This window comes from Uranotaenia lowii, chromosome 1, assembly GCF_029784155.1.
Source record: "Uranotaenia lowii strain MFRU-FL chromosome 1, ASM2978415v1, whole genome shotgun sequence".
NCBI classification, from domain to species: Eukaryota; Metazoa; Arthropoda; class Insecta; order Diptera; family Culicidae; genus Uranotaenia; species Uranotaenia lowii.
This window is the reverse complement of record NC_073691.1, coordinates 201,312,051-201,330,788: the sequence shown is the minus strand read 5'-3', so window position 1 is coordinate 201,330,788 and position 18,738 is coordinate 201,312,051. Positions and strand designations below refer to the sequence as shown.

Sequence of the window (18,738 nt, the reverse complement as noted above, 5' to 3'; positions counted from 1 at the left end):
ATTACATTTCATGTTTTGATTTCTTCAGGTCACCATATAAAACCATTTATGACTTCCATCGAGTTTTCACAACTTCCATTGGTATGGGCCAGATAGAAACGGGATTTGGAATGTTATTTTGAAAACGAGCAAATAAAATCTCAGTACGAAAAACGTTCGAAAATGCTATACCTCGGGGGTTCTGTTTTACGTGATATAAAGGGTGTGTCACATCAAATTGCATCACGGAAAAAAACGCTGTAGAAATTCGCCCGGTAGAACGATCCTTTAGAAAATTTTAGATAGTAAAATAAAAACTATAAGGAACAACTTTTGGCATTTTATTTTTATTTATATTTATATTCATACTAGCTGACCCGGTGTGCTTTGCTACACCTTTCAGAATCAAATGATATTTTCAGAAATCATTCAAATTTTTATTGTTTTTGGTATTATTTTAAATCAAATTATGACGAAATTAATAAGCAACCACTATAAAATGAGAGCTTCAGCTGGAGTATCAAATTGCAACACAAACCATAACTTATATTCTGAATCTTGATTTATAAATTTGTTTTAAAGATCTGATAATTTCCATCTGTTTCCTTAAGTTTCGCCCTAAAAAAGAAGGGTCCCAAATTAATCGTTCGTAAATAATCTAACTTATAAAGTATGGTTGTTTTTGCTTGAAATGTTCTGGGTTTATGCTAAAAAACTGATTAGAGAGCCTCCCCTGTCCTTCCCTTCACCTCCTGCTGAATGGAGATTGTAATCTTTAATAAATATTTTTTTCGTTCCCAAAAATCCTCTTTTATCAAATACTAGCTGACCCGGTGTGCTTTGCTACACTTTTCAGAATCAAATGATATTTTCAGAAATCATTCAAATTTTTATTGTTTTTGGTATTATTTTAAATCAAATTATGACGAAGCAACCACTATAAAATGAGAGCTTCTGCTGGAGTTTCAAATTGCAACACAAACCATAACTTATATTCTCAATCTTGATTTATAAATTTGTTTTAAAGATCTGATAATTTTCATCTGTTTCCTTAAGTTTCGCCTTAAAAAGAAGGGTCCCAAATTAATCGTTCGCAAATAATCTAACTTATAAAGTATGGTTGTTTTTGCTTGATATGTTCTGGATTTATGCTAAAAAACTGATAAGAGAGCCCCCCCCCCCCTGTCCTTCCCTTCACCCCCTGCTGAATGGAGATTGTAATCTTTAATAAACATTTTTTTCGTTCCCAAAAATCCTCTTATATCAAATATAGTTCCATTGGTTGATAAGTATTTAAGTTTTACAACAAAAATTTTATGGAGCCCCTTTCTTTCTTTCCCTCGCTACACTGTAAAGCATAAGAGTCTATAACAATCGTAGAAACATATCTCGTTACCAAGTACCTTTCCATGCCATATTTGTTTCCATTTGTTGGCTTCGTAAGCATAAATTGAGAACATATGCTAACAAAATTGTATTGGGCTCACCTTCCTCCTCCCATGTACCTTCTCACAGAAAGGAGGATGATGTGTCAAATAATCATAGAGTGATACCAAAATGATTTTCCATGTTAAGTATTGTCCATTTCTCGGATTTTGTAAAATAAAAGTTAAATGAAAGCTTCCCTCTTCCCTTCCTATATTCCATGCCATGCCAAATTTGGTTTTATTTAAGTAATAAATTTTTGAGTTAAACTTGAAAGGGAGTACCGTCCCCCTTTCCGTTGTTTTCTTTCAATAGAGGGGTGATAACTTAATATTCATAAAAGTATTTTTCGTACTCAAATACTTTTTGATGATTATGATGAAATTTGGTTTCATTTGCTCGATTAATCCTCGAATTATGCGAAAAAAAAAGGGAAACCCCCCCCTTCTTCCTTTATATCTTACCGTTTAAAAGGTACGGCTTCAATTTATAAAAGAAACATTTCTCGTATCCAAATAGGGGAAAAGTGCATATAACGCTCCATGTGGCTAATACGCGCCACCCTTGTTTTGAAGAATCTGAAGCATTTTAAGCCTGCAAAATATTACCAATTTGTTCTAAACGCTGTGATTGGTCATGGCAAGTATGAATTTTTCCTTAAAATGCTCCTGTGTCGTGATAATTTCACAATTTAGGTTTTTCTTCATTTCGATCTAAATTTTAAAACACTTTCAATAAGGTGTCACCAAGCAGAGAAAAACGAATAAGACAATATTTTCTGACACATCGATAGAGGAGAATCTAAACTACGATTTAATGCTAAAAAATTATACCGAACTCGCTATGGTATGCTTTTTATGGGTATGTTTTATCACGGCCCATGCGTTCGTTATAACGCGCCAATCGCAGTAGGCTGAAAATAGCATTAATTTTTCAAAAAGGCCAATTTTCATTGAAAATGAACAAAAAGTCTAAAACCTTATTTTGAGCGTTAATTCAGCCCAAAAAATCTACTTTTATTTTTTTTTAAATTTTGATTAGTCCACTTTGATTTTATTTTCATTCAAAGTGTCTGTGAGTATTGGTGTGTTTTCGGTCTTCGGCTGCTTTCGTGTGTGTTCGGCTGCCAGACGCGTATTGAATACACGGCGGCGCGTATTTGCAACACAGTTTTGTTCTGTGGCTTTGAATAAGGTTTTTAAAAATCAAGTTTTTGAAGCAAATAAAGCAATTTGAGTAATAAAAAATCATAGGCATTTGAAGAAAACAATTTTCTTCAACGATTGCACCCACTTTTAGCACAATTTGTACGTGGAATCACAGAGAACAGACATCGGGCCCCGAACAAAAATTTGTTGAAATCGTGTGTGAGAATACCCACCTAAGTTTCAAACCAAATTCGTAAGTGGACTAACATCCATAAGATGTCGCTACCAGTACACATATTTTTCCATTTTTTCGACACGCTTAGAAATTAATACTCATAGCTTATCTCAAATGAGGCCATTGCAATGTATGAGAGTAACACAACTTTTTGTGTAATAAATTTTAAGAACATCTTGATTTTTTAAAAAATGCAAATCATATTTCAATAATACTTTAATCGCTGTCATATGTCTCAGCATATGCCCCATATGATTCAATCAATATTGGCGCTGAATTCAAAGATGAATTCCAAGTTTTAAAGTATGTCTGTCAGTAAATAGTTTTCTAGAACAGAGAATGTGAACATAAATGTTATAATTGTTAATTATGGGTCGGTTATTCCGGTTGATGTTATCTTGTAACTCATGTTTATGAATAACTTTAATCATTTCTACTGATAACTAAACCTGAGTTACAAGTTCTCATCTATCGATCTCAGGTAACATCAACCAGAATATCGAGCCATAGTTTACAATTATAACATTTATGTTCACATTTTCTGTTCTAGAAAACTGTTAACGGATTGTATAATCCCAACACATACTTTAACACTTGGAATCCAACTTTCATTTTTTTTTTAAATCATGATGTTTTATAATTTATTACACCAAAATTTGTGTTACTGTCGTACATTGCACTTGCCTCCTTTGAGATAAGCGATGAGTAGTAATTTCTAAGCGTGTCGAAAAAATGAAAACAAAAATAGGTGTACCGGTAGCGACATCTTATGTATGTTAGTCCACTTACGCATTTGGTTTGAAACTTAGGTTGGTATTCACACACACGTGTTGAGCTCCAGCTCGAACTCTGTTCTCTGTGGTGGAATGCATAGAAAATCAGCGATTCGCTTAGGTGGCGCATAATATGGCATGTTCCCCTACACTCACATGTCAAATATGGTTCAATTTGCTTGATCAGCTTTCCAGTTATACTGAAAATTGAAAGGGAGACCTCGCCTCCCCCTTTTCATCCATCTCTTCGAAAGAGTGAGGGATACCAAATACTCATAGAAGCATTTCTCGTACCCAAATATCGTTCCATGCCAAATTTGGTTCCATTTGCTGTTGTAGTTCTTGAGTTATGCAGTAAAAATTGTATGAAACTCCCCTCCCTCTTTCCTTCCTCCCCGCTTTAAGAAGGAAGGGGTCTCAAACAATCATTAGAACATGTCACGTTCCCAAATACCCGCCCATGCCAAGTTTGGTTCCATTTGCTTAATTACTTTCTTAGTTATGTTGAAAACTATAAAAGAGGCCCCTCCCCCCTTTATATCTCCCTACTGGAAAGAGGGAGGGGTCTCAAATAATCATAGAAATATTTTTCGTATCCAAATACCCTCCCATGCCAAATTTGGTTCCATTTGCTTTATTAGTTTTTGAACTATATAAAAAAATAAGAAAGAGGCCCCTCCCCCTTTCAACTGGAAAGAGGGAGGGGTCTCAAATAATCATTGAAATATTTTTCGTATCCAAATACCTTCCCATGCCAAATTTGGATCCAATATCTTGATTAGTTCTCGAGTTATATGGAAAATTGTAAGGTAGCCCCCCTCCCCCCTTCCTATCACGCCACTGAAAGGAGGGAGGGGTACCAAATATTCATAGAAATATTCCTCGTTCCCAAATACCACCCCATGCCAAATACGATACCATTTGCTTGATGGGTTCTCGAGTTATGCAAAAAATTGTCTTTTGTTTGGAAGGCCCCTCCCCCCCTTCATGAGAGAGGGAGGGGTCTCAAACCACAATAGGAACCTTCCCCTGCCTCCAATACCCCCACCTGCCAAGTTTCACGCAAATCGGTTCAGTAGTTTCCGAGTCTATAGGGAACAGACAGACAGACAGACAGACAGACAGAAATTCATTTTTATATATATAGATTAGCCCGTATGCTCGCACCATCCCCTTTATCCCGTCCATAAGGTTCTGTACAACGTCAAGTTGTAGTTTTTTTTTAACAGAAATCCATTTTATCTTGAAGTCCGCCTCCGATTTGACAACTTTTAGGTTCCCAAAAACTATTGGGCGAAGCTCCGGCGCGTTGGGCGGGTTCATTTCCTTTGGCACGCCCAGGTGACCCCGTTGGCTTCGTACCACTCCAACACGTCCTTTGAATAGTGGCACTAAGCGAGATCCGGCCAGAAGATGGTCGAGCCCTCGTGCTGCTTCAATAGTGGTAGTAAGCGCTTCTGTAGGTACTCCTTGAGGTAAACCTGCTCGTTCACCGTGCCGGTCGTCACGAAGGGGGCGATCCGCCTTCCGCAAGAGCAGATGGCTTGCCACACCATGTACTTTTTGGCCAACTTGGATAGTTTCTGTTGCGAATCTCCTCCGGAACGCTGATTTGTCCTCTGCAATGAAGAACAACAAGCCCGGCAGCTGACAAAAGTCCGCTTTGACGTAGGTTTCGTCGTCCATTACCAAGCAATGCGGCTTCGTCAGCATTTCGGTGTATAGCTTCCGAGCTCGCGTCTTCCCCACCATGGTTTGCCTTTCGTCGCGGTTAGGAGCCTTCTGAACCTTGTATGTACACAGGCCCTCCTGCTGCTCCCAACTACTAGATCGGTGATGCAGGAACTTAGATTTTTCGAAGTAAAAACAAAAACATTCAGCTCATACAACTTCAAAGAACTGTCAATAATGTTCTGATGAAAACTAGAACAATTAGGAAGCAACTCACGCCATCAACTTCCCGAAATGGATATCATTTAATCATCAGCCGTAAAGGTAGTTCCTCGAAACCGGTAGTTTAATTTGTCAGCTTTGATTATGTCGGACATTTTGAATCGGGATCATCAAACTAGTTTAAAGCAAAACTGGAACTACGCCTCGGTTGAAGCTATTTCCTACCTTCTCAGAGGCTCATAGCTCACGTTCATCTCCAGCTCTAGCAGCTGGAAAACAAAAAGCGCGCCCTTGAATTAATAATTCGACTCTCTGAAGCACTTGCAGGGGTATTAAAGTGTTTGGCTTGAATTCGATGGCGTTTTTCCTTTTTATTATTTTTCGACCAACCTCACCACACACATGAAGTCACTCTCGGAAGTGTTTACCGACTGCTGACTACCTACTAAGTGTACTGGTCGACCGATTATCAATTACCGCAATGAGGTTGTGACTTAGCTTATTTAGTAGGGACGACAAGATCAACTACCGCCCCAAAGGTCAACAACCTGGAATGACAATTGTTTTGTCACGTTTGAGTGGAAATTTTCGCTTTGACCGAGCTTCAACAATTACCATTTGAAAAAAGAATTCGACACGTGGCCCTATTAGAGTTGACTTGTGGCAAAAACACACCATCGAAAGGATCGATTCGCCTTGATAAGCATACAAGATAGTTATGGGTCGGTTGATTTTCGGGGGCGAGAACTATCAGTCGCGATAACTGGTTTAACATGCCACACTTCAAAACGTTCTCGGTTTTGGCACGAGGCAGGGATTACGAAACCACTTGAAATTGGATCTCTTAACAAACAAAATGGAAAACCAATCTAGGATCAACGATCGGTGTCAGACGGTCGTTCGATCGAGGATCACCGGACTTCTCATGCGCAATCCATAAGTGAAGAAAACCTTCGACAAGTTCAAGATCCATTGCCAAAGCCGGCAATCAATATGCATTAGGCTGCTGGCTGTGAGTAGATCTCGCCGCCAATAAGTAGGTATAGTTATGCGTGAAGTCGGAAATTAGGCAAACTTAAGAGCAGGTGACCATCAGTGGATCGAGTGATCGAAGAAATTCATGCCAAGTGGTCAAGTGGCATAGGCATAGGTTGACTGACTGTTCCGTCATCTGCTCATAAGTTACCGGCCAAGGCTGGAAGTTCCGGCTGCGCGATGACGATGATGACGGAAGGCCACGCGGAAGAGAAAGTTTGACAGCATAATCGACAGCACATTACTGCGGTGTGGTCAGAAAACGGTAAGGTGCTATTTTGAGTGCAAGGTTCTTTGAATCCGGAAAACGGTTAATACACAACCAAAATGGCAAGAAATGATAATGGTTAAAATTGACAAATACAATCAAAATGAAAAATGTGTCAAATCTTGAATAAGTCAGAACTTGAAGTTTGAAATGCAAAAGTTTGATTTTCGAGAAATCGATGTTCTGAAATTCAGAAAATCAAGTTAGAGTTTTACACTTCTGCACTCCATCCCGACCTGATAAACGAACTGATGGTTCCCAATTTTGACCTGCAACTAATTCCAAGACTCAATCGCTGTCCGTAACGAACGTTCCGTTAGGTTAGTTGCGCTTTCCTATGAATTGAGTTTCTTTCGAGTTTTAGCTACTTAGGTGATATTTATTTCGCTCATTTTGGCCGGGATGCTCTAATTCACTGGAACGGCACGAATCAGCGCAGGAATGGCCACACCCGGAAAAAAATTGATGCGCGCCGTTTGCTGCCGGTGATTGACCGAAACCTCGGGACGAAAAAGGAGAAACGTTTCTAATCACAAATGTTTCCAGTTTTTGTGAAATTCCTTCCACACATAAAAACAACAACTCTCAATAGAACCAGATTAGGATCACTAACCTTAACTTGCAATCGGCGCTGCTGTTTTGAAGATAACAGTGGTAATAAATTGCAATTATTAACTTAGATAGTGTGTTTTATAGTGGATAGGTTAAGCCTTATGAAGTCATTGAAACGTAAGCATTTATAAGAAAATTGAAAAATTCCTCTTTCGGCTGAACAACGAATGCTTAAATAACAAAGATTCGGATGTACTTTACGATAACTGTTTTTTTAATCAAAATAATCTAAAAGAAAAACAATTTCAAAATTCGACCAAATCAAGAAAATGAGCAAAATCAACAAAATCAGCTAAGTTGGAAAAAAAAAAACCCGACAAAAACGTTACACTGTTGACAAAATTGCCGAAATTGACAGAATTGACAAAATTAACAAAATTGACAAAATGACAAAATTGACAAAATTGACAAAATTGACAAAATTGACAAAATTGACAAAATTGACAAAATTGACAAAATTGACAAAATTGACAAAATTGACAAAATTGACAAAATTGACAAAATTGACAAAATTGACAAAATCGACAAAATTGACAAAATTGACAAAATTGACAAAATTGACAAAATTGACAAAATTGACAAAATTGACAAAATTGACAAAATTGACAAAATTGACAAAATTGACAAAATTGACAAAATTGACAAAATTGACAAAATTGACAAAATTGACAAAATTGACAAAATTGACAAAATTGACAAAATTGACAAAATTGACAAAATTGACAAAATTGACAAAATTGACAAAATTGACAAAATTGACAAAATTGACAAAATTGACAAAATTGACAAAATTGACAAAATTGACTAAATTGACAAAATTGACAAAATTGACAAAATTGACAAAATTGACAAAATTGACAAAATTGACAAAATTGACAAAATTGACAAAATTGACAAAATTGACAAAATTGACAAAATTGACAAAATTGACAAAATTGACAAAATTGACAAAATTGACAAAATTGACAAAATTGACAAAATTGACAAAATTGACAAAATTGACAAAATTGACAAAATTGACAAAATTGACAAAATTGACAAAATTGACAAAATTGACAAAATTGACAAAATTGACAAAATTGACAAAATTGACAAAATTGACAAAATTGACAAAATTGACAAAATTGACAAAATTGACAAAATTGACAAAATTGACAAAATTGACAAAATTGACAAAATTGACAAAATTGACAAAATTGACAAAATTGACAAAAATGACAAAATTGACAAAATTGACAAAATTGACAAAATTGACAAAATTGACAAAATTGACAAAATTGACAAAATTGACAAAATTGACAAAATTGACAAAATTGACAAAATTGACAAAACTGACAAAATTGACAAAATTGACAAAATTGACAAAATTGACAAAATTGACAAAATTGACAAAATTGACAAAATTGACAAAATTGACAAAATTGACAAAATTGACAAATTTGACAAATTTGACAAATTTGACAAATTTGACAAATTTGACAAATTTGACAAAATTGACAAAATTGACAAAATGACAAAATTGACAAAATTTACAAAATTGACAAAATTGACAAAATTGACAAAATTGACAAAATTGACAAAATTGACAAAATTGACAAAATTGACAAAATTGACAAATTTGACAAAATTGACAAAATTGACAAAATTGACAAAATTGACAAAATTGACAAAATTGACAAAATTGACAAAATTGACAAAATTGACAAAATTGACAAAATTGACAAAATTGACAAAATTGACAAAATTGACAAAATTGACAAAATTGACAAAATTGACAAAATTGACAAAATTGACAAAATTGACAAAATTGACAAAATTGACAAAATTGACAAAATTGACAAAATTGACAAAATTGACAAAATTGACAAAATTGACAAAATTGACAAAATTGACAAAATTGACAAAATTGACAAAATTGACAAAATTGACAAAATTGACAAAATTGACAAAATTATCAAAATTGACAAAATTGACAAAATTGACAAAATTGACAAAATTGACAAAATTGACAAAATTGACAAAATTGACAAAATTGACAAAATTGACAAAATTGACAAAATTGACAAAATTGACAAAATTGACAAAATTGACAAAATTGACAAAATTGACAAAATTGACAAAATTGACAAAATTGACAAAATTGACAAAATTGACAAAATTGACAAAATTGACAAAATTGACAAAATTGACAAAATTGACAAAATTGACAAAATTGACAAAATTGACAAAATTGACAAAATTGACAAAATTGACAAAATTGACAAAATTGACAAAATTGACAAAATTGACAAGATTGACAAAACTATCAAATTTAAAAAATAGACAAAATTGAAATAATTACAAACACGATTAAGAAAATCAAGAAAATAAAGAAAATCAAGAAAATTAAGAAAATCAAGCAAATCAAGAAAATCAAGAAATTTTCTCAAAATCAAGAGAATCAAGAACATCAACAAAATCAAGAAAAACAAGAAATTCAAAAAATCAACAAAATCTAGAAAATCAAGAAAGTCAAGAAAATCAAGAATATCAAGAAAATCAAAAAAAATCAAGAAAATCAAGAAAATCAAGAAAATTAAGAAAATCAAGAAAATTAAGAAAATCAAGAAAATCAAGAATAACAAGCGAATCGAGAGAATCAAGAAAATAATGAAAATCAGGAAAATCAGGAAAATCAACTAAATAAAGAATGTCAACAATATAAAGATAGTAAAAAAATGAAGAAAATCAAGAAAAATCAAGGAAATCAGAATAACAAAAAAAAAATTAAGAAAATCAAGGAAATCAAGGAATATCAAGAAAAGCATGAAAATCAAGAAAATCAAGAAAATCAGGAAAATCAAAAGAAAATCAAAAAAATCGAGAAAATCAAGAAAATCAAGAAAATCAGAAAAATCAAGCAAATCAAGAAAATCAACAAAATAAAGAATGTCAACAATGTAAAGATAGTTAAGAAAATAAAGAAAATTAAGAAAATCAAAGAAATCAGAATAACAAAAAATCAAGAAAATCAAGGAAATCAAGAAAATCAAGAAAAGCAATAAAATCAATGAAATCAAGAATATCAAGAAAATCAAGAATATCAAGAAAAACAAGAAAACCAAGAAAATCAAAAAAATCAAGAATATCAAGAAAATCAAGAAAATCAAGAAAATCAAGAGAATCAAGAAAATCAAGAAAATCAAGAAAATCAAGAAAATCAAGAAAATCAAGAAAATCAAGAAAACTAGAAAATCAAGAAAATCAAGAAAATCAAGAAAATCGAGAAAATCAAGAAAATCAAGAAAATCAAAAAATCAAGAAAATCAAGAAAATCAAGAAAATCAAGAAAATCAAATAATTAAGAATACCAAGAAAATAAGAAAATCAAGAAAACTACGATTATCAAGAAAATCAATAAATCAAGAAAATCAAAGAAATCAGAGTAACAAAAAATCAAGAAAATCAAGGAAATCAAGAAAATCAAGAAAAGCAAGAAAATCAGAAAAACCAAGAATATTAAGAAAATCAAAACTAACAATAAAATCAAGAAAATCAAGGAAACAAGAAAATCAAGGAAATCAGAATTACAAGAAAATCAGAGAAATCAAGAAAATCAAGAAAATCAAGTAAAACAAGAAAATCAAGGAAATCAAGAAAATCAAAAAAATCAAGAAAATCAAAAAAGTCAAGAAAATCAAGAAAATCAAGAAAATCAAGAAAATCAAGAAAATCAAGAAAATCAAGAAAATCAAGAAAATCAAGAAAATCAAGAAAATCAAGAAAATCAAGAAAATCAAGAAAATCAAGAAAATCAAATAATTAAGAATATCAAGAAAATAAAAAAAAATCAAGATATTACGTTTATCAAGAAAATTAATAAATCAAGAAAATCAAAAATATGAAAAAAAATCAAGAAAATCAAGAAAATCAAGAAGATCAAGAAAATTAAGAAAATCAAGAAAATTAAGAAAATCAAGAAAATCAAGAAAATCAAGAAAATTAAAAAAATAAAGAAAAACAAGAAAATCAAGAAAATCAAGCAAATCAAGAATATCAGGAAAATCAAGAAAATCAAGAAAATCAAGAAAATCATGAAAATCAAGAAAATCAAGAAAATCAAGAAAATCATGAAAATCATGAAAATCAAGAAAATCAAGAAAATCAAGAAAATCAAGAAAATCAAGAAAATTAAGAAAATCAAGAAAATCAAGAAATTCAAGCAAATCAAGAAAATCAAGAAAATCAAGAAAATCAAGAAAATCAAGAAAATCAAGAAGATCAAGAAAATCAAGAAAATCAAGAAAATCTGGAAAAACAATAAAAATTAGAAAACCAAGAAAATCAAAAAAATCAAGAAAATCTAGAACATCAAAAAAATTTAAAAAATTTTGGAAATTAGGATAATAATGAAAAGCAAGATAATCAAGATAATCGAAATAATCAAGAAAATCAAAGAAAATCAAAGAAAATTAGAAAATCTAGAAAATCTTATTTCGAAATTTTTTTGCAATCAAATACAAAACTGAAGTTTAAAAATCAAGAAAATTGAGACATTGAGGAAAATTTTGAAAACCAGGAAGATCAAGAGAAACCATAACATCAAGAAAATTAAGAAATTTAAGCAGATCAGGAAAATTCAGGAAAATGAAAACAATGATGAAAATTTTGAAAATCAAAGAAATCAAGATAGCAAGAACAAGAAAACTAAGATAAATCAAAAACATTCTGAAAAAAAAGTTTCGAAAATTGAAAAAGTTAAGACTATGAAGAAAATTAAGAAATTAAAAAATTCAAGAAAATCAAAAAAATCAAAAATTCAAGGAAATCAACAAAATGGGAAAAAAACAAGAAAATCCGAAAAATTAAGAAAATAAATAAAATCAAGAAAATTAAGAAAATCGAGAAAATCAATAATATCAAGAAAATCAATAAAATCAAGGAAATCAAGAATATCGAGAAAATCGAGAAAATCAGGAAAATCAAGAAAATCAAGAAAATCAAGAAAATGGAGAAAATCAAGAAAGTCAAGAAAATCACGAAAATTACGAAAATCAAGAAAATCAAGAAAATCAAGAAAATCAAGAAAATCAAGAAAATCAAAAAAATCAAGATAATCAAGAAAATCAAGAAAATCAAGAAAATCAAGAAAATCAAGAAAATCAAGAAAATCAAGAAAATCAAGAGAATTGAGAAAATCAAGAAGATCAAGAAAATCAAGAAAATCAAGAAAATCAAGAAAATTAAGAAAATTAAGAAAATTCAGGAAAATGAAAACAATGATGAAAATTTTGAAAATCAAAGAAATCAAGATAGCAAGAACAAGAAAACTAGATAAATCAAATCAAATCAAATAAAAAAAATCCGAAAAAAAGTTTCGAAAATTGAAAAAATTAAGACTATGAAGAAAATCATGAAATTCAAAAATTTAAGAAAAAAGAAAATCAAAAAATTCAAGGAAATCAACAAAATATAAAAAAAATCAAGAAAGTCCGAAAAATTAAGAAAATCAATAAAATCAAGAAAATTAATAAAATCGAGAAAATCGAGAAAATCAAGAAAATCAAGAAAATTCAGGAAATCAAGACAATCAATAACATCAAGGAAATCAAGAAAATCAAGAAAATCAAGAAAATCAAGAAAATCAAGAAAATCAAGAAAATCAAGAAAATCAAGAAAATAAAGAATATCAAGAAAATCAAGAAAATCAAGAAAATCAAGAAAATCAAGAAAATCAAGAAAATCAAGAGAATCAAGAAAATCAAGAAAATCAAAAAAATCAAGAAAATCAAGCAAATCAAGAAAATCAAGAAAATCAAGAAAATCAAGAAAATCAAGAAAATCAAGAAAATCAAGAAAATCAAGAAAATCAAGAAAATCAAGAAAATCAAGAAAATCAAGAAAATCAAGAAAATCAAGAAAATCAAGAAAATCAAGAAAATCAAGAAAATCAAGAAAATCAAGAAAATCAAGAAAATCAAGAAAATCAAGAAAATTAAGAAAATCAAGAAAATCAAGAAAATCAAGAAAATCAAGAAAATCAAGAAAATCAAGAAAATCAAGAAAATCAAGAAAATCAAGTAAATCAATAAAATCAAGAAAGTCAAGAAAATCAAGAAAATCAAGAAAATCAAGAAAATCAAGAAAATCAAGAAAATCAAGAAAATCAAGAAAATCAAGAAAATCAAGAAAATCAAGAAAATCAAGAAAATCAAGAAAATCAAGAAAATCAAGAAAATCAAGAAAATCAAGAAAATCAAGAAAATCAAGAAAATCAAGAAAATCGAGAAAATCAAGAAAATCAAGAAAATCAAGAAAATCAAGAAAATCAAGAAAATCAAGAAAATCAAGAAAATCAAGAAAATCAAGAAAATCAAGAAAATCAAGAAAATCAAGAAAATCAAGAAAATCAAGAAAATCAAGAAAATCAAGAAAATCAAGAAAATCAAGAAAATCAAGAAAATCAAGAAAATCAAGAAAATCAAGAAAATCAAGAAAATCAAGAAAATCAAGAATATCAAGAAAATCAAGAAAATCAAGAAAATCAAGAAAATCAAGAAAATCAAGAAAATCAAGAAAATCAAGAAAATCGAGTAAATTAAGAAAATCAAGAAAATCAAGAAAGTCAAGAAAGTCAAGAAAATCAAGAAAATCAAGAAAACCAAGAAAATCAAGAAAATCAAGAAAATCAAGAAAATCAAGAAAATCGAGAAAATCAAGAAAATCAATAAATTAAAACAAAATCAAGAAAATCAAGAAAATCAAGAAAACCAAATTTATTTAGAAAATCAAAGAAATTAATCAAAAAACAAACTTTTTTGATTCTGAACCACAATTGCTTTCAGAAAAAAGGAAGAAAAAAGAAATTTTCAGATTCTATTAAAATTGAAGATCACCAGAATGTTTAAAATTCGGGTTTGCCTTCCAATTTTGAGAACTGAGAGAGACCTGGTGTTTCTCTACCTACTTAGGATAATTGAGCATTTCAATTCCATCTAGGATGACACAAATTTCGGGATACCTACTTTTCAACTGTACGAAGAAGGTGGGGTGAGAGTAGTTTATCCACGCCAACGGCAAATCCACCCAGGATGAAGCTCTCCTCCTCGAAAACGTTTCTCAGAGCTCGTGAAAGATTAGCACGTTTTATCGTCCACCGGTTGATGGTCGATGGTCGTCGGGAGAGCTCGGTTTACTTTTCCGCTTTGTGTTTCTGGATTCACCACGAAGAGTGAACTCCTTTTCCACCCCCCAAATACTCCACCCGCGCTATCCGTAATCAAGTTCCGTCCAAAGCTGCTGCCACCGCCATCAACAGGAGAGTAATCTTTTTTTTCTTGCTTTGCTTTACTTCTTCCGATTTTGCTGTTGTTTTTTTTTTGCTCTGATATCACCCTCGCTCGCGCCTCAGCGAGTACGTATTTCCGCACCGCTAAACGCCACCACCTCGAGACGCCTCACGACGACGGCACGGCTTCAGAATCTGAGATTTCGGAATACGCGGAAGGTACGAGCGCGTCAGGCGATTTGCTAGACGGTCAGTCTTATTCTGGCAGCGGAGATTTGTGCACACGCAAAGGTGTGTTTGTCTTGTGTTCGCGATTAACGACTTTGGCTTTTGCCTTAACAACTTATACTTACGGTTTTTTAATCGAAGCCCTCCCTCCGAAGTTTATCCCCTTACAAAATCGTGTGTCTTGTTCGGAAGGATTCTTGCTTAGTTGGAGGAATATTTATCCCCCGGAAAAGTTGAGAAAAGTGTGAGAGGTTCGTGTTTTCGGTAGTGGACGCGAGGAGCTTTTTTGTTTTTCAACCAGCAACTTTTGGGTTAGAAATTGTTGCTCCAAGCGATAGTTAAAAAACCCACAGGTGATTCAGTGATAGTTTTTCCTGAAAAGAAGGAAAAATTCATTTCAACCTACCAATCAACAGGATTTCCGTAGCTTTGTAGCTTTCCTTTGAGCGGAAGAGTGACCTCCTCAATAGAGAGAGAGTGTGTGTGAGTGCGTTTTGAGAGCTTTTCACCCATCCAGGACCCCCTCGGAAGTTTAAGAGAAAAACAACATCAAAAGGAAAGCACAGTGGAAATCGTCTTTTTGGTGTGACTTGTGTACGGTTGAAATAGAGCAAACGAAAATACTGATATAAAAATAGGATTACAAAAAACCCCAAATCTGTTCGTGAGAGTTTCTGTGAGAGTTCCGCGAGGCTGACAGTTTTGTTGTTGTTGTTACAACACGCATCGTCTTTCCACCCACCACCCACAAGAGGCTGCTGTTAGGGATATTCTCGGTGTGTGTTTTTCACGGCGAAAACTTCACGCGGCTAGTGGTTTTTCCTAGGAATAATTCCCAAGGATACAAATTACATAACACTTGTTCCGGCCATTTGAGAAGTTCCGAATCCGAGTTGCCGTTGAGTTATTTTTCTTCTTATTTCGGCCTCTCGAATTGGTGTTGTTGATTTGTTGTTTGGTGGAAGCGGTTTCGAGGTTGCATTCCCGGAAGTCGTCCCCCGGAAACTGTCTACCATCATCGTCTGGCTCGCTTCTCAACAGGTAGGTTTGTTTTCAATGCAATTTAAGTGGTGGTGGATAAAATGAGAAAAAAACCCTACCAAATCGATAGTACTTTTTTCAGTACGGCAATGGTGATTCATTTATTTCAAAATTCAAATTTGTACGAGAGGTTCAGAAATAATGGGTGTCTACGCCAATGCTCATGTTGGCTATCACTTTAACATAACTGATGAAAGTGTGTTACGATTCTGTTAAAAAAAATAAAATAAAATTTAAAACGTATTAAATGCACGCACTATTTTCTAGCAAAATGAACGTAAATTCAAATTTATGTCACTTTGGAAAATGGTGATCAGAGCTTCGATTCAAAACTATGGTTCTATAGATTGATGAGCCAAGATTTAATTTTGTAAAAGAATTTAAATTGTTCTTTCCTTTTCAAATTTTAATATCATCAATCAGAAAACAAGGACTTTATGTTTTTTTTTTTGGAAATCTTTCAACTATCTTCAACTTCAACTATCTAAGTGTACTTACTAACTTAATGATCCCGCATCGATTCTCCGGCACATCTTCGTAGTAAAAGACCTCCACTGTTGACGATCTGGAGCCAGCGTCTTCACTTGGTCCCAAAGTGGCTGGAAGGCTGGAAGTGTAGGAAGAACAAAACTTATGACAATTGTAATTGAAATGAAAATTTTGAAATTTTGCCTTGTTTTACAGTTTTTGCAATATTCAATTGCTCATCATCAATCGTATTAGAAAAGAATTATTACATCTCATCAAATTCCTCAGTCGTTGCCTCGCTAGAAATATCGTACAGCAGTCGCTCTCCATCAAATCCAATGTCCAGCCATTTTCGACGAAAAAACTAACTTAATTGGTGTGATAGCGGGTGAATGTCGGTTTTTTTTTCTTCAGATAACATTATTTTTATTCACAAAAACTCGCACAAGCTTTAAAAAATTGAAAATATTTTCGTGTTTCTGTCAATCACGTCTCTTCAGAATCGTTGACAAATTGGATCTCACTTTTGCGTCCAAAATTGATTTTTGGATTTGAAAACTAAAACTTGTCGAAAGTTAGCATAGCATAGCTTAGGGTGACTACACACATCTTGAATTGGTTGATCCGCGAGACATACCGTGACAAGTCAATGTAATCATAGAAAAGATTATCTGAAACAGCAAAAATAACTCTTGAGTTGCAGAGGAATCATACGACCCATGTAGCTGTTTCAGAAAGGTTTTGGAAGGGATGTTTATGTGGGAAGTCATACATAGTAAATAGCATTGACGAAATATGTATAAAAATAATTAAAATAAATTTTAACAATCTCACCAAAGTGTATTGATAAGCGATGAGGGAAAGAGGCAGCATGGGTTGATTTGTATTTGATAGTCCGGTTGTACTAATTGTGATCATCTCTACACCTTCCAGTCACTATTGCTTGAAAACCCAGCAACAAAGTTGCAGAAAAAAAATTCTGTGTTTTTGCGAATAAAAATTCTGACTTTCAGTAACTTTATCCGAAAAATCTGTGATGGTTATCTGTGATGGAAATAGCATAAACTTCTCTGAAACATCATGAAAAATTGTGCCTTTTTTTATAATTTACTTGAGAAAAACCAATAAACTTTACCAATATTGTCATGTTTTACCAAAACCAAGATAAATCTAAAATTAATGATGTCATGAAAATAACAGTTTTGGAAACACGTACAAAATTTAAAAAATCTGTGAATTTTGTGAACATTACCAAAATTCTGTATTCCGTGACACAGCACATCTAGTTTTTATTTTGTATGGAAAAACAAAATGTTTCATTCAAAAATCGCCAGAGATATGCTGGAAGTTCCAAAAAATGTAACTTTGGATGAAAAATATTCCTTGATTCTTGCAGTAAATTTCATGTGAACAAAACACAGATCTAACTCGTACCCCAGAAAAGATATTCAATGTTATATAACATTTTTTTTTAAATTTTAACGATTTTGACTGCTTATTTGAAAGCTGTGAAACCGTAGGATGAGAATACAAAATCTTAAAAAATTGCTTTGCATAGCTAGGGAACTTATTGATTTATATAACGTTTGCAAAAACATTTCAAGAAATAATAAAAGCTCTAGCAAGCAAAGTCTGTCATTTTTAAATACTTTTCAATCGATTCTGATTTTCTATTTTGAAATTTTTCTAAATATTTACATGAAATGTTTAGCTGCTTGTCATGTTAGCAAAAAAAAAAATGAAGCTTAAGAATAGTCAAAACCAAAAAATAAATTCCAACCTCATTTCATGTTTATTTGAATTTTCTGGATGAAGTTTAGTGCAAAAATTTCTTCTTCTATACAAATTTCCATACAAAATTGAAACGCGTTGCGCTAACTCAGGAATCAACCGAATCATCTCAAATTTTACACTGATGCTTGGTGGCCCAAAAGGCATCGAAAAATCATATGGGAGTAAAAAGTCATTTTTTGCAGCGGATATGTATCTATAACATCACTGAAACCAAAACACCTATCTTTCAATCACAATTTCACTTTTCTCACATTGGAAGTACGATCTGGATTATACAAAAATTCCTTTTTCCCCCGGAAGTATCCTTCTATTTTGAAAATTTCGAATTCTCTGGGAATGTAGATCCAACATGAAAATTAAGAAACGAAAATCTTTTTCCTTTCAGAGACAGCGGTCCTCGAAAGCCATTTTTTTCACAGTTCACACCGTTATAACATTCACCAATTTAAGCAATTGTAATTATTAACTGAGACACTACTAAGTTTGTTAAGAAGTACACTTAATCGACATCAACAGACTTTACTAAACTTTTTTGATTTTTCGGATGAAAATTTTGCAGCTACGAAAAACGC

General features: G+C 32.4%; 2 protein-coding genes across 3 annotated transcripts in view; both read left to right on the top strand.

Annotated features, from left to right (window-relative positions):
* Positions 1–18,738, top strand: part of LOC129744159 (elongation of very long chain fatty acids protein AAEL008004-like) — a 558,472-nt gene that overhangs the window by 312,916 nt on the left and 226,818 nt on the right. The window lies entirely within an intron of this gene.
* Positions 14,608–18,738, top strand: part of LOC129744169 (elongation of very long chain fatty acids protein AAEL008004-like) — a 202,270-nt gene continuing 198,139 nt past the window's right edge. Inside the window, exon 1 of the mRNA XM_055736586.1 lies at positions 14,608–15,904. The gene's annotated coding sequence lies outside the window, so the exon portion shown is untranslated. The remainder of the gene's footprint in view (positions 15,905–18,738) is intronic.